The 15,325-nt window shown below is 40.2% G+C and overlaps 1 protein-coding gene and 1 long non-coding RNA gene across 2 annotated transcripts in view; one reads left to right on the top strand and one right to left on the bottom strand.

Annotated features, from left to right (window-relative positions):
• POPDC1 (popeye domain cAMP effector 1) overlaps positions 1-578 on the bottom strand; it is a 38,491-nt gene extending 37,913 nt beyond the window's left edge. The window contains exon 1 of the mRNA XM_072738117.1: positions 3-578. The gene's annotated coding sequence lies outside the window, so the exon portion shown is untranslated. The remainder of the gene's footprint in view (positions 1-2) is intronic.
• On the top strand, positions 58-14,353 carry LOC112925138 (uncharacterized). The gene is made up of 3 exons (XR_011997297.1): positions 58-197; positions 12,441-12,537; positions 14,065-14,353. It is a non-coding gene; the product is annotated as an uncharacterized lncRNA (long non-coding RNA).
• Positions 14,354-15,325: the final 972 nt, after the last annotated feature.

A 15,325-nucleotide genomic window follows, 5' to 3' on the forward strand; every position in this document is an offset into this window, starting at 1 on the left:
ACCTCAGCCGCGAGCCCGTTTGCCCTCCCAGGAGGCTCCTTAGCCGGCAGGTGCATTCCCGCGGCGGTGCGGGCTCCTCCACCCGAAGCGAAGCTGCAGCCGAATTTGCCGAGTGAATTCGGGAGACGTGGGCCCCGAGGTGAGACGAAAGCGCGCGCCGATCAACCTTCGCTGCTCGTAGAGGACACCTGTTCGGGGTAAGAAATGCAGGGCAGGAGAATGCAGAGTTGGCTGGGGGGGGGGGGGCGGTGGAGGACAAAAGTGGAAGAAGGTGAGATGGACATTGAGCCTCCACCCGGAACGTCCCACTGTGCAATAGAATTTGTGCCGAATATTAGAGACGAGGTGGTGCGCGTGCAGACGTGACCTCAGCCTGACAAAGACAACAGGTACATGGTAAGGTAAGTGCCTGGAGGTGCTCATGTGCGCCTGGAGGTGCACACTCAGCCAAACCTCTCCGGGCACAGGCAGGCAACGGAGTTCTGGGAGCCTGGGCCTAGGGCTGGGCAGGCTGGGTTCGAAACCGGCCCCCGCGCCCAGCGGCCCTGTGCCCTTGGAAAGCTACTTAGCCTTTCTGTGCTTCGGTTTCCTGGTTTCCTCTTTTGTAGAAAAGAGGGGATGGTGATGATGATGATGATTGCACCTGCACCTCAAAGCAGTGATTTGCGGCCGAAATGATTTCATGTAGGTAAAAGGCTTAGGATGGTATGTGGTACATAGCAAGTTCTACGGATACGAATATACACTATACTGATAAAGCTTCTTCTCTGACATGTTTGAAACTTGTTAGAACTGTACAAGACTAATTTGCAAGGCTGCTTCTTCAGAGCCTGTTTCCTTCTAGTGTTTTTAGCTGTCACTAAATACATTTTGAGATGTAGATACAATAATAAAAGTGCACAAAGTTCTGCATGGATATGCATTGGAGAATGGCTTATGATGAACACCGGAGAGAACCTAAATTCTAGCCATGGGGGACTAAGTAAATTATAGAACATCCAAACAATCTTGTTCTAAGCAGCCAAAAGAGAAAAAAAATTGTAGAGAGGCGCCTAGCTGGCTCAGTTAGTAGAGCCTGCGATTCTTGATTATGTGATCAAGAGTGAGAGCCCTGCATTGGGCATGGAATCTACTTAAAAAAAGTTTTTTTTTTTTTGTAGGAATAGTAGAGATATAATAATGTTAACTAATTATATAGAACAGATGTTGGTAAACTATGATCTGAAGGCCCAGCTCACAGTCCATTTTTGTGCAGTCCAGGAGCTAAAATGACTTTCATGTTTTTTATCGGTCGAAAAAAATCAAAAGAAGAATAATACGTTATGATGTGTGAAAATTATATGAAATTCAGATTCAGTGTCTATAGAGTTTAATTGGACCCCAGCCATGCTCATTCACTTATGGCTGCTTTTGTGACAAAGGCGGCATTGAGGAGTTCCAACGGGAGTTCCATATGACCCAGCAAAGCCTCAAATAGTTACTTTTTGGTTCTTTCCTGAAAAAGCTTACTACTGTCCCTTGATATAGAGTATAGTTTTGTGCTAGGCACTGCTGTTAGTGGTTTAGATATATTAAGCCATTGAATCCTCATCGTGGAACTTGTGAAGAGATAGGTACTACTATTATCACCATTTTATAGAGGGGAAACTGAGGTGGAATATTCTGGTCCCACAGCCAATGAGGAGTTGGGCCAGGCTGTGAACACAGGCAGCCTAGTTCCAGAGCTTGCGCCTTTGTCCACTAGCTACAAGTTTCTGCCACCTTCTATTTCTAGCTACACTGCTTCCCGTGGGAAGAAGTTAACTAGAAAAAGGCAAGTTACAAGAGTGTGTAGAATATTAAAAATCATCCACGATGATATGCTCTAAAATGCGTGCACCTTCCTTACTGCAGAGTGGTGGGGTTGCAAGTGATTTTTCTTTTTTTTTCTCTCCTTTCTTCCCTGCCTTCCTTCCTTCCTCTCCCCTTCTTCTTCCAACTCCTCCTACTCTTCCTCCTGCTTCTTCTTCTGCTAAATTTTCTACAGTGATTATGTTACTTTTATGATAATTTAAAAACATATTTATTAAGATAGTAGAGCCCGGGTTCTGAGTTTTGCAGATGGGAAGGCCAGATTCCAGAGGTACGATGACGCAGTCGGCTGCGATAGGACACTTTCATGCCTTCCCTAGCAGAATAAGATGCCTGGAAGGCTTACAGGTCACATAAAAGATTGAGTAGTGGGATCCAAACTCCTAAGACTTGAGAACTGGCATTTGAGAGAGAGAGAGAGAGAGAGAGTCTCTGTTTTCTCGGAGTCTGTGTTCCACCTTAAGTGGAGACTGAACTAAACCCAAAACCCTCACTATAGTGCAACGAAGGATTAAAACACAACTTTGTATTTAAGTTTCTTATCACTGGCATATGAATAATAGCTCTGTAAAATTTAAAATGAGAATTCTAGACACAAAACCTGGTTTTGGGAATGGCTTAGGTTCCCTGGTGGCCTCCTGCTTGCTGTGGAGAGGTCTGATTGAAAGCTCCTGAGCGCTATTTGGAAGCCGATATGATGCAAGGAAGTGACTTGCACAGAGATAAAGAATGCAAAGCATACAAGGCATAAATAACAAAATATAGGGCAGCCTGTCTCCTCTGCAAAAACTCATGGCGAATGTAGCTTAAGTTGACATAATTATTTCTACCTTTATTTCTCTGTGGGCCTCCCAGACTGCTTTTTCTATTTGGAGAAAGCCTCGATGAGATTTCAAAGTTCAGAGAGAATAAGTATTGTGAAAATAAAACAAGACCTGAGGGAGTCGCTGGTTTTAAAAGTATGGAGCGTGATCTTCTGTGTGTCTATCTGCCCATGGTTGACATCAGTGTAAACTTTTTTATTACAGGGAGACCCCGGCTGCTTCTGGTATGGTCTCCAAGCAGATAGTTCTGATCAAACATGGATCATTAAACAATGATTTAATTAGATTTTTTTTACACCAAGTTCCTCTCATTAAATGCTTCATTAACTTTTTCATTGACCAGTTTGTCAACTAACCTCATTGACTTTTTAAATTCATTTTCTTTTAAAAAAAATACTAATATAGGGGATCCCTGGGTGGCTCAGCCGTTTGGCGTCTGCCTTCGGCCCAGGGTGTGATCCTGGAGTCCCGGGATCAAGTCCCACGTTGGGCTCCCTGCATGGAGCCTGCTTCTCCCTTTGCTTGTGCCTCTGCCTCTCTCTCTCTCTGTCTCTCATGAATAAATAAATAAAATCTTTAAAAAAAATACTAATATAAGGGGTAACTGGGTAACTCAGTCGGTTAAGCGTCCAACCCTTGGTTTTGGCTCAGGTCATGGTCTCAGGGTGGTGAGATTCAGCCCCATGTAGGGCTCTGCACTGAGCATAGAGTCTGCTTGAAGATTCCCCATCCTTCTCCCTCACCCTCTGCTTCTCTCCCTACACGTGTGCTCTTTCTCAAATAAATAGGTAAAATCTTTTTTAAATTAAAAAAAATAAAAAATTAATTAAAAAACACTAAAAATTAGTAGACTTTGTTTTGTTAGAGCAGTTTTAGGCTTACGGATGATTGAGCAGATGGTATAGAAAGTGTCTATAAACCCCTTTCTCCCTTGCTCACGGTTTCTCCTGTTATTAAGATCTTGCATTAGTGTGATACATTTGTCACAATGGAGAACCAGTGTTGATACATTATTATTAACAAACTTACACTAGGGTTCATCATTGTATTTTATATTCCTATGAGTTTTGCCAAACGGTATAATGTTGTGTATCTACCTGTGATACAGTCAGAAATATATTTTTGATGTTTTTTCCTAGTTCCTGACACACAGCTTTTAAAACCTTCATAATTTCCTGAGTGATAGGGGTACTAGGGGCATCTTTTTCCCTAATATTTAGAGTTTGACCCTCAATTCCTGACATGGAACTCCTAAAACCTCTGTGACTTCCTGAGTGATGGGCATGAAAGGAGTATCTTACACAGAGCTCCTAGATCCCTTGGAATTTCCTGGATGAAGGAATATTTTTTTGTTTTTATTTATTTATTTATTTATTTATTTATTTATTTATTTATTTATTTTTATTTTTATTTTTTTTACATTTTTTTGTTCTAATGAGATAACTCTGAGTGGACTCCTGGATAGTTTCTGGGTGGGGTCTGGTCACCAGAAAGATCCAAGCCATGATTAGAAACTTAGAGCATCCAGCCCCCCCTTCATCTACTGGGGAGGGAAATGAGGCTAGAGACTGAATGAATAATTGATCTTGCCTGCGTGATGAAGTCTCTATAAAAATCCCTGAACTAAGGGGTTCAGAGAGCTTCCAGGTTGGTGGGCACATCCACATACTGGGAAGGTGGCACATCCCAGCTTCACAGGGATAGAAGCTTCTGTACTCAGGAACCTTCTAGACCTTACCCTGTGTACCTCCCTATCTGGCTGTTCACTTGTATCCTTCATTATATCCTTTATAACATACCAGTACATGGGTTTCCCTGTATTCTGTGAGTCATTATAGCAAATTATTGAACCTGAGGACAAGGTCAAAGGAACCCCAATTTAGAGCTAAGTCAGACCGAGGTGTGACCCTGGGGGCCCACTACTTGTGATTGGCATCTAAAGTAAAGAGGTACTCTTGGGGAGCTGAGACCCAACCTGTGGGATCTGCACTAACTCTGGGTAGTTAGCGTCAGAAGTGAGTTGTTGGATACCCGTTCGGTGTCTTGAGGGTTGGAGAACTGGTTAGTGTGGAAACCGCAACCCCCCCACCCCAGCATTTGGTATCTGGTGTTGAGAGGAGAAGAAGTCTTCCTTTAGCAATGTCATGTACCCACCATTACAACCTCAAACCAAACAGTTTCACTGCCCTAAAAATCCTCTGTGCTCCATCTTGTCATCCCTCTCTTCCCTCCCTAACCCTGGGCAACCATTGATATTTTTTGCTGTCTCCATAGTTTTGCCTTTTCCAAAATGTCATATAGTTGGCATCATACAGGATATTGACTTTTCAGACTGGCTTCTTTTACTAAGTTATATGCATTTAAGTTTCCTCCTTGTTTTTTTTTTTTTTTTCTGAATCTTAATAGCTTATTTTTAAAGTCACTGAAGTATTCCATAGGATGGATGTACCGCAGTTCATTTATCCATTCACCCTTTTGTGAATATCTTGGTTTCTTCCAGTGTGTGGCAATTATGAATAAATCTGCTATAAACATTTGTGTGCGGGTTTTTGAGTGGACAGGTTTCCAACTCATTTGGGTAAATACCAAGGACTGCAATTATTAGATTGTGTGGTAGGGCTATGTTAGTTTGGTAAGAAACTGCCAAACTGCCTTCCAAAGTGGCTGTACCATGTTCCATTCCCACAAACAATGAGTGAGGGTTCCTGCCATTTCACATTCTTGATAGCATTTGGTATTTCAATTTTTTATTTTAGCCATTTTAATGGATATATATTTTGCTTTTTAGAACTAACTCAGTTAATTTGTTTAAAATAACTAAATAGATAATGACTGAACAGGTGTTTATATCTTGGCTAAATAAAAAACCGAGAAACATGTCAAAGCAAAGGGATGTGATTTCCCATATTATTGATGCATCCCAAAGCACACAGTCTAAAAAAAAAAAAGTTAAAACAGTATGTACCTAAATTTTTCTAAATTCATGAAGAAACTCCATAAAAAAGTTGGATTAGCTGTCATTCATTAAAATATGAGCCTTTACTTAAAGGGTAAAACTTTTAAATGAAAAGTGACCCAGTGAATTATGAGGGCAGTCAAAAGAGCAGAGGGAGGGGTTGGAATTAGCAGCTGGATTTGAACCATGGTTTTATATTTAATAAGCTGAGCAAGTTCAAATCATTTATTAAACTTTTCTGAGTCTCAATTCCTTGTCAATAAAAACCAGGATAATAATTCATAGTTGACAGGATTATCTTGACCTTTAAAGTCCATGTTTTAAAAAAAATGTCTGGCATCAAGTTTTTGGTAGCTTAATTGTACATTTTTTTTATCCCCCTTACAGTGTTCCACATGGTACATCATCAACAAAAATTATTAGAATTTCGCTCATCAAAATTCCCTAGTCTGATGAAATAGTTGAAATATCCTATGAACATACGAAATGGGTAAGAGGTAGTTTTATTTTTTATGTATTTGCCTGTTTTAGATAGATGGACTCTAGCATACACAAGATTGATGTTTCCAAAAAAAATTGGTAAATTGCAAGACTTTGGCACATGCTAAAATTTCCAGTGGTTTGGGGTTTCCCTGGAGTAGCCAGAAATGAGATATTGGTTTCAAAAGCAAACTCATGAAATATGCAGTAGTATAGATTCTAGAAACCGGGCATTTGGCAGAGCTAAGTTACAGTAATTTACCATCTTGGGGTTGGCACACAAACATGCATACAGTAATTATAATGTCAAAAACTAGAGGCTTGATATGGTTTCTATTATTCTTCACATAGCTTTCCTTCTAAAACAGAAGAGTTGCATTTGTGAATTATTTGTTTTGAATATTGACAACAACAAAGACCCTAGGGGAAGCATGTAATAGGATTTCCTAATCCTTTTTTTTTTTTTTTTTAAGATTTTACTTATCTGACGCAGAGAAGAGCGCATAAGCAGGGCAAGTGGCAGGCAGAGGGAGAGGGAGAAGCAGACTCCCCATAGAGCAGGGAGCCTGATGTGGGGCTGTATCCTAGGACCCCTAGGACCCCGTGACTGGAGCTTAAGGCAGTCACTCAATGGACTGAGCCACCCAGGCACCCCAGGATTTCCTAATCTTTTAGGAAGTTATTTCAAAGAGAATGAATTTATTATAAGGAGCTAAGCATAACAGAATTACGGTTTTTAAAAAAGTGTGAAAAGATAATCAGAGAAGTAACTCTGAATTCACAATCAATTCCCAAAGACACCTCAAACTGGGGCCTTGGTTGGCTCCTTAAAACAAAACTGGATCCTAGGCTCACCACGTAGGTACCCCCAGAAGAGCGGATTCACAAGTCTAGCTCCAACCACTGTGATGACCTCTCTTGTGTTCTGTTCTTTCCCTTTTGGGAGTTTCTAGAAATTCACAGACACTCAAACTCTGTCTACGAATCCCCAGTTAAGCACTTCTACTTTTAGAGAAATGCAACAACCCTGAGGAAAACACTTTCAAAGGTACTATTTTTTTTTTTGTAGTGTGCAAATAACTTCTTTATATGAGGCATTTGGTTGTTATAAAGGAAGAGTTGTGAATAATAGAAAAATAGCTTTTGGCAATTCTTGGTAATGTCATCTATGGTATTGATAAGATTTTGATTGGCAGTGAAGCCAATGAGTGATTTGTAATCTATATCTGGTAAAAGCAGAACTTCACTCGTAGAGTTTCTACTGAGCAGTATCATTCTGTTACGTTATTAATTCTCAAAAAAAAAAAAAAAAAAGAAAGAAAAGAAAAGGCTGGTCTTGGAGGCAAATGCAAGGCCTGATAATAGCCAGCCCGGTAATTGACATCAGCTAGATACAAAACCCCAGAGCAACACATTATAAAGATGGAATAATAAAATAAAGTTGGGAATAATGACAATGCCATCCGGCATTAATTGATGTGCAAAAGCACTCAGAGTTCTCAGGAGAAAAGAATTATTTGAATGCAAATTATTGTTATTACTACTACTTAAATTGTTGTAATAAATTCATGAAAATAAGACACCTCCTGAGCTTAATGCATATATAAAATCCAATAAAGTATTTATGAGCCTGCTGCCAGCAGTCTTATCATTTGGCATAAAAAATGGTAAACACGATGAAATTTTTTTTTTTAATTCAAGATCAAACCTATGTGGTACAATTTAGAGCCGCACAAAAAGATTATGATGATACCTGGTTTGAAAACCACGGAGACCCTCACACACTTCCATAGAAGAAAGTCGTGCATTGTTAAGGTTAGGATTTTAGAGTCATTGAGTCTCTAAGTATGGGAAGAATAGAAATACTTTGGGCAAGCACATTTTCTGGCAGAAGCCCAATTTGGTTTGAATGCCATGTACAAAACTATTCTTGCGCAGTTGTACTACTTGCCACAACTTAGGGATTTCTTAATATTTTTTTACATCAACTACGCACTTCAAGTTATCTGAAGAGAAGTGTAATGAATATATTATAAGCTCAGAAAACAGCATCTAAAAGCAACAAAGCATTCCAAAGGGAGTCAAGAAATCTCTCAGATGACTTCATAGGACTTTTAATAGATAAATAAAACTTCAGTACTTAGAAAATTTATGTTGAATAGCAAAAAAAAAAAAAATCTAGTAGAAAATGTTGCTATTAATTACCATTGTAAGATGAAATCATTAAAAATGCCTTGGCATTTAGTACTTACATTATTAATGGTTATTTTATTGGCATGTTTCAAAGTGAAATTACAGAAATGTGATTCTTCCTAACAGTCTCTATCTCTTTTATGGCTTTTATCACTTGCTATCTTTTGCACATTCATGTACAAGTCTATTTCTCCTTTTAGGCTGTAAGTTTCTGGAGGGTAGGAAGTGTGTTTGATTTATCTTTCATATCTCCATGGTACTTACTTAGCACATGATTTGCATATATATTTGGAACTCAGCAAACATTAGTTGATGGAAAAACTGGGTATCTTTGTTTCAAATACTATTATTGTCCATTAGAAGAAATGCTAAATATTTTAAAATTTGTTTTACAACTTAAGTTATTATGAATGGGGAAATAACAGAAGAAATATATACCAACATATTAATGGAAGTTGGGTTAGAATAGATAGTAGAATTATTGTCTTCATTTTTTTCTATTCCAACTTATAATATGATCACACTGTCTAATAAAAGGAATAAACAACAACAAAATGGCACTTAATGTTCTACCAGATTAGATTACTTTATTAGAATTATGGTGACTTGTCTGACGTAATAGTGACACCTCACTTTCCTTCCCCCTTCTCATAGCCCCCCAACAACTCTCCTCCCTTTTCCCATCTAGCTGATTTATGATGAACAGGAACAAGTTGGAAAGGATAGGTTTGGAAGGAGGGGAAGAGATAATGGCTTAAGCCTGAGATGTATTCATTCATTCATTCATTCATTCATTCATTCAGAAACACTGAGTGGTCTGATGATGAGAAATGCCTGGGGTCAGGGTCCAGTGGAGGAAGAAGGCAGGAACCTCAATGCCAGAGGCGTGAGCAGGATCAGTGACACTCTTGGGGCCATCAGCCCCAAACCCCAGAAGCCAAGGGGCCAAGCAACATTGCAATCCATCCAGGGAGGACGCAGAGGAAAGAGAGAGGCCAAAACATCTCTCTGCTCTTCCATGAGGCCTTTATATAAACCTGTTTCTACACCCAGAACAAGGACAGAAGCAGAAAGACTGCCAGTATTATGTTAAAAGACTGTTTAAGATGGGAAGAAACTACTTCTAAGTGTCAGGATCAAGTATTTTCTGCCATCACAGGGAAGAGGGTGTAAGAATAGGATGAGATCAATAACAGGTTTTAAAAAGGTGTGTTTTGCACATGTCTGACCAATGTTTCCTCATTTCTTATCTCTTGCACATTTCATTCATTTTTTTTCAAAAACAATTTAATGAGCACTTAACGGTTTTTGCACAGGAAAAGTATAATTAGAATAAAAGTATGGAATGTTGGGCAGCCCGGGTGGCTCAGCGGTTTAGCGCCACTTCAGCCCAGGGATTGATCCTGGAGACCCGGGATGGAGTCCCACGTCAGGCTCCATGCATGGAGCCTGCTTCTCCCTCTGCCTGTGTCTCTGCCCCGCCCCCTCTCTTTCTCAAGAATAAATAAATAAAATCTTAAAAAAAAAAAAAAAAGCATGGAGTGTCTAGCTTTAGGTGAGGTCAGAGGAGGTCAAACTACAAACTATATTTCTGAGAAACATGAAATATAAAAACTGTTATATTGCTTATCATTTAAACTAGAATTACTCTCAGGGACACAATAATCCATTGCATGCAACACAGAGAAGCTCTAAGCTAAGTCAGCCTGCAGATTTTCAGCCCGGAGAATGACCTCGGAACCTGAAAACTATGAACAGTGCCTTCTGAGCAAGTGTTGCTCAAACTCACTTCAGCAATATCAGCAAGAAGAATGTGGCTTTAAAATCACTTAGAGATAGAGTAGTTCTGCATCATGCAGAAAAAATGACATGTAGAAAAAAATGGTATTATTACAAGTCTTTAATTTTATTTCATGAGAAAGTTGCCAGTGGCACTGCATGGTTGAATTCCAATTGGGAGGGGGAGTCAGTGTTAAAATTCAGATATGGATTCAAGAACAGATGCAATTACTTTCCTTCTCTCAACAAATATTTACAAAGCAGCTACCATGTGCCAGGCACTGTTCCCAAACAGATATAGACTAGTGGGGGAATTTTTTTTTTTTAGTGGGGGAGTTTGAAAAGAAAATTTCTTTTCTCAGAAAAGTAGATATTGTGCTCATACATTGGCTAAACTTTGAGCTCAGATAAACTAATTTCTATCCCATAGTAATTCCCTGTTCTTCAGAAATGTCCACTTATACTGCACCAAAAGATATCTTTTTTTGGCCTTCCTAGCTACCATTTGAAGATGTTTCTGTTTACCAAGTTTCACTGTGCATATCGTTTTATTTCATCTTTGAAAAGAAAGAGAGAAACAGCACTACAAGTGGACACGAAATTAATTTACCTATAAGTGGGGAGGTGATACATAAAGCTTGGTGGCCTGAGAGTAGGAAGGCTTCTGAGTAAAATTTGTGGAGAGATCACTAAGAAGACATAGAAACATCTGAAGTGATAGGGGACGGATCCAAAATTTAATGAATTTATTTAAACTGCATCAAAGAAGCTGGGCCTTGCTCTTTCATTGTATAAACATATAGCCATTTTAATGGCATTATATTTAATTACACATTTTACTTGTAAACCACATTGGAACTCAAGCTAGTTGCTGATGGTTCTGGAGAAGAAAAGTTCAAGTGTAGATCACTTTCCCCATGCTATCACCAAGGAATTCAGCAGATGTGTAACTAGCAGTTTGGCTTTGGCTTTTCTTTCAGTTCAGATTGGGGGCATTTTAGTTCCCTTTAAGTCACTCAGCACTATGGTTGTGTAGCCTGAAAAGTGCAAGCACACTGATTTGGAAGAACTGGCTTACGTTGAGTGTCCCTATTTACTGCGATTCAGCCTCTCTAATCTTTTTTTTTAATTTTTTTTTATTTTATTTTATGATAGTCACAGAGAGAGAGAGAGAGAGGCAGAGCCATAGGCAGAGGGAGAAGCAGGCTCCATGCACCGGGAGCCTGATGTGGGATTCGATCCCGGGTCTCCAGGATCGCGCCCTGGGCCAAAGGCAAGCGCCAAACCACTGCGCCACCCAGGGATCCCAGCCTCTCTAATCTTTATCCATAAAGTGGGATTCTTTCCAGAAACAAGTAAATGAAATCGTATGTGGGCATGCTTTGTAAACGATAGAATATTAAATTGATGTAAGATGATTGTTTTGTAATTATATACTTTGGGAGATAATTTCATATTTAATAAGAGTGGAAATCACAAGTTAGATAAAGCATCTCATGTTATATCAAGTAGAGCTAAAATCCTACTATAAAATTATGTAAAAACAAATAGTTTCGGAATCCTATACATAAAATAAAATTACGTTTGTTAAGCTCCCTGAAGCTTGAATTGAGATAGAGTAAGGGGAAAAAATTATAGTTCAAGACACAAATGATCAGTTCTTCAGGGGAGAAGAAAGTTCCCTGTCAATCTTGAATAGCGAGCAGGTTTTAAAACTAGGTAAACTTAGCATAATAATAAAACTTCAAATCATGTCGAAACCATGCTGATGTTATATGCAAATGCCCAGGTCCAGCATTGAAATGATGGTAACACGCATAGATGACTAAGAGCTCAAGTAACGTCTCAGTCTTGCAACATCTTTTCAGTATTGTAGGATTTTTTTTTTGAACTTGAAATAATACACAGTTCTATCAAACTGAACATTTACATTTTGAGATGTCTGTATGATACTGATATTTATTTGTATGTTTTATTGATGTGTAGGTATTAAATTTTAGTAGAAGGAAGAACAATGAGAGAATCGAGCCCACTGATGGCCTACAGTTGAGTAAACTGTCATTTGCTAAAAAATACTGTTAATTTGGGAACACCATTTCTGAAGGTTAATTTCTTCTATAGCCATGTGTAACACAGCAATGTGGACCCCTGTGAGTGCAATCCAGTGCCACATGGATATTTATATCCTTGCCCAAACCGGAAGTCTAGAGTACCTGATGTATACAGCGTATTGCTCTTATGATAATTTGCATTGTCTGCTCAGTGTGTTTTTCTTATGGCTCTTGCCAGCTAAGTTTGGGGGATTTCACTTAGTCACTGCTCTGTCAAGTCAATTCTGTCCTTCTGCTTCCGTGCAGTGTAACAAAACGACATCCAGAGCTTATCCAGATGAGCAGAGAGCAACCGAATTGCCTTCTGCTCCTTTGTTGAAGAGGAGAGAAAATTCTTCAACCCGTAAGTGCTGAGAGAGCATCATACTATTCTTTATGGTAGATTAATTTCAGCACCACGAGTTCCTAGGAGTGCAGAGTCCAGGGCAAATCATACTTTTGTATAAAGGTCAAGTCAAGTTCAAAGGACGAGCTCTTGAGGGGAACCGGAAGCCTCCAAATACCCAACTGAAATAGAGGCTGTGCAAATGGGGCCTGCAGCCCCTGGGAACTTGCCTAGGTGACTGGGAAGAGAATGGTTGTGGGCTCATTTTAAGCCACTTCTTTCCTCCCTGAGGCTACTTCTCAGGGTCGTTCCTGACCACAAAATTTAGGACAGAGAATCACAATCACCCCAATACTTTGATGTCATAGGGACCGCCCTAGACCAGGATCAGCTTCGTGGGCATGCAAAGGGCCTCAGGCTTACGAAAGCCCTGCATTTGGTTCAATGCTCTACTTTCTTGGTCTTAAAATTCTTTATACTCACTGAACAAGGTGCTTCACTTATTTATGCACGTATAGACCTTGTGAACAAAGTCATGAAGCATTTTTAACACAAGGAAACCAACAGTGCCTCATCTTATTGCACTTTTACCAGTGATATTAAATGAGTCAAAGGAATTTAGGGCTGGAAACAATTAGGCTGAGATTAAAATGAGCCCAATTTTTAATAGAAATTAAATTTTAAGTGCACTGTGTTATTGCACTTCAGGGGTCCTTTTTTTTTTTTTTTTTTTTTTTTTTTGATATCTATGGTTTCTTCTTTCTGCCTCACTGACCAGAGTATTTTGAGAATAGCAAAATGTGGTTTGCTAGAATTTCAAACCAAACATACAGAGTAACTACATAGAGGTTACTATAGGGTTTTTGATATTTTGTTGTTGTTCAAGTGAGAACACCTGGGTGCAAACCAAGGTTTTGGATAATAGTGTATCTGTTCTACTGAGGAGGGCTGGTGCCAGGCCTACACACAAGTGTGAAGATGGTGAGGCTCACCTCTGGACCTCCTCTCTCAACATCCCTTTAGCTTGTTCTGTTTGTACTCCTTTCTGTTCATCCCCAAAATGGTTAGATTTCTGGAAAACCTGCATGTAAATTCTTCTGCTCCCCCTGCCAACACGATCTGACCCAAAAAGCGACATCCCATTTCTATGTGGTTTGTTCTCAGTTGACTTCCATGGTTAGAAAGCTATCTGATAAATAACCGCTGTGAAATTATTTAGCTGGCACTGACCTAAGGTGTGGATTCTCCTTAGGGTGCTTTGTGCTTTAATATCTGCAGGCCTTTGGTTGTACCTCGCAGGGAGCTGCCGTTGTGTCTGCTTGTGTAATAGCTGCCACGACGGCCACGTGTGGCTGGGAGGACAAGCCCTGCAACTATTGCTTTAGTTCAGGCTGAACCTGATGAGCTCAGTAGCTCATCCAGACTAATGATTCAGACCTTCCCACCCTGTCCCACTTACAGCAGATGCTAATGTACAGAAAGATGATGTACTTGACATAACCCCCATGCTCCTTCCCCAGCCTTCTTGCTGACTTTGCTTCCTAGGTCACTGAGAAAATAGAAGTAATTACCAGAGAACTTTCACAAGCTCCCAGGGCAGCTCTCCTTTGCCAGCAGCTGCCCTCCCACGTACTTTCTGGCTGCGCTCCTTCCTAATGATTGATTATCCATGTTCGGGTTTGAAGTCACTGGATCCCATCATCACTTCCCTGCTCAATGTCACCCCTCCAGCAATTCACCTCTCTCTTCTGGATCATTCCCATCAACGTGCACATATGCCATTCTTTGTTTTATCTTCCAAACAATAGGAAAAAGAACACATCCTCTCTCTTGCCCCCACTCCCTGCCCAGGCTCTTGTTCATTTCTATTTTCCCTTCACATCAAAACTCCTTGAAAAGCTTCCTTATACTTGTCTTTCCAACGTCTTGCCTTTCATTTCCCCTCAACCTACTTTGGTCAAGTGTTTGTTCCTAATCACGCCATGAAAACTGTTCCTGTCATGTTCACCAGTGACCTCCATGCTGCTCAACCCCATGGTGAATTCTCAGACTTCACATCACCTGACCTGTCAGCCACATTTGAGACAGTTCGTTGCTCACTTCCCCTTGAACACTTTCGTCACCTGGCTTCTAGGACCTGGCGCTCCTGATTTTCTTCCTACCTCACTAGCTGCTCCTTCTCTTTCCTTTGCTGACTCTTCCCCATCTCCCCGTCCTCTTAACAATGGAATCCTCCAAGGGAAGTTCCTCCAACAATTTTTCTTCTAAATCTACACTTACTGCCTTGGCCATCTCATCTAGCCCCATGGCTTTAAATATCACCTATAGGTGACATACTCTCAAATCTATCTATAGCCCAGACCTTTCTCTTGAACTCTGGACTCATCCAACTGTTTATTCTACTTCAGTGTCTAGTAGGCATCTCATGCTTACTCCTGATAGGTCCATTCTTGATCTTCCTTCTCCCTCAATCTATTCTCACTAGGCTGGCCAATGTGATTCTATCAAATCTATGGAATAGGGTGGATCACATCACCCTTTTATTTAAAACTCCCTAATGGCTTCTGGTCACTCTCAGAATAAAAGTCAAAGTCCTTACCATGCCTTATTACACTCCACCCAGTCAGCCCCAAATCCTCTTTGCCTTCTTTCCCTAGCACTCATTCTGCTGTGGCCACACTGCCTTCTAGCAGTGTGCCTAAAGGCCTTCCCATTTGCTCTTCTGTTTCCCCAGATAGCTCATTCCCCGGATGTCTGCACGGATTGTTCCTTTGCTTCCTTCAGATCTCTGTTCAAACATTACCTT

This window comes from Vulpes vulpes, chromosome 1 (genome assembly GCF_048418805.1).
Source record: "Vulpes vulpes isolate BD-2025 chromosome 1, VulVul3, whole genome shotgun sequence".
Lineage (NCBI taxonomy): Eukaryota > Metazoa > Chordata > Mammalia > Carnivora > Canidae > Vulpes > Vulpes vulpes.